This window comes from Herpailurus yagouaroundi, unplaced genomic scaffold (assembly GCF_014898765.1).
Source record: "Herpailurus yagouaroundi ecotype Mexico unplaced genomic scaffold, PumYag 202, whole genome shotgun sequence".
Taxonomy (NCBI): Eukaryota; Metazoa; Chordata; class Mammalia; order Carnivora; family Felidae; genus Herpailurus; species Herpailurus yagouaroundi.
In genome coordinates this window covers 10,464,403-10,465,747 of record NW_024412433.1, presented here as the reverse complement: position 1 = coordinate 10,465,747, position 1,345 = coordinate 10,464,403, and positions in this window count along the sequence as shown.

Here is a 1,345-nt window from a genome sequence, read left to right as displayed (position 1 = left end):
TCCATGTGCAATGTGATTTCAGGAACACGGAGAAATCCAAACCTTTTCCTCGTGACTTCTCCGACACCTGAAATTCATCATCACTTCTGTCTCGGGCTTCAGTAGAGGTGTATCAAATGTCCCGTGTGTGTCAGGCACTTTTTTCTCCTTTAAGAAGGAACCTTGGATGATTATTTTCTCTTTTTTACTTCTTGATGATTTCCTTTTGCCAATAAAAGCAATCTCTCTAAAAAGGTAGACATCTTGGAATTATTTTCAGCGACTTCGATAAAATATGTATTTGTTTCTATTTGTTCAAAATGTCCTTGACTAATAGAAATCAACTTGTTTAAATTCTGATATTTGTGTTCAAGATTTAGTTCCGTATTCTGGGAAGGAAGATGGCTGTACATACGAAGAAACCTACAATAAAGCCATTTGTGTTCAAGTGAGCATTCAAAATACATAACCCGTCACCTACACCTTCCTGACCATGAATTTCTCACCATGAATTCTTAAGTTGGGAGACAAAAATACTTCATTGGCCTTTTGCCAATGGAAAGAAAAAGGCACCAATAATTGCTGGATACTTGCAAACTGACAGAAGTTTGTCCTTTCTCAATTTCTAATAGTGTGTCAAGGCATCAGCCAGGATAGAACCACATATAATGGTATGCCTCTTTTGCCTCTTGACTTATTTCTGTTGGTGTTTTCCAAAAATCAGTCTGAACGGCTTGTTTTACCTACCCTAATGGCCTAATATTTTTTCAAGGTCCCATATAGTATTCAGACTTTGGTCAAAAATGTTCCTCTTTCTTACAGCTGTATTTACAATAGTCAAGATATGAAGCGACCCAATTATCTATTGGGTGATGAATGGATAAAGAAGATGTGGAATATTAGCTTCAAAAAGCATGAGATCTTGCCATGTGCAACAACATGGATGGATCTAGAGACTATCATGCGAAGTGAAATAAGTCACTCGCAGAAAGACAAATACTATATGATTTCACTTGTATGTGGAATCTAACGAACAAAACAAATAATAAACAAACGAAAAGCACAAACAGGCCCATGTATACAGAGAACAAACTGATGGTTGCCAGAGGGACAGAGGTGGGGGATGGGCAAAATGGGTGAAGGGAAGTGGGAGATACAGGCTTCTAGTTATGGAAAGAACAAGTCACAGGGATAAAAGGTACAGCATAAGGAATGTAGTCGATTGTATCATAAGCGTGTTGTATAGTGACGGGTGGTGGCTTCATTTGTGGTACACATAGGGAAACATACAGACTTGTTGAATCACTCTGTACACCCGAATCTAGTGTAACATTGTGTGTCAACAATACGTCAACGAGAAATGTGC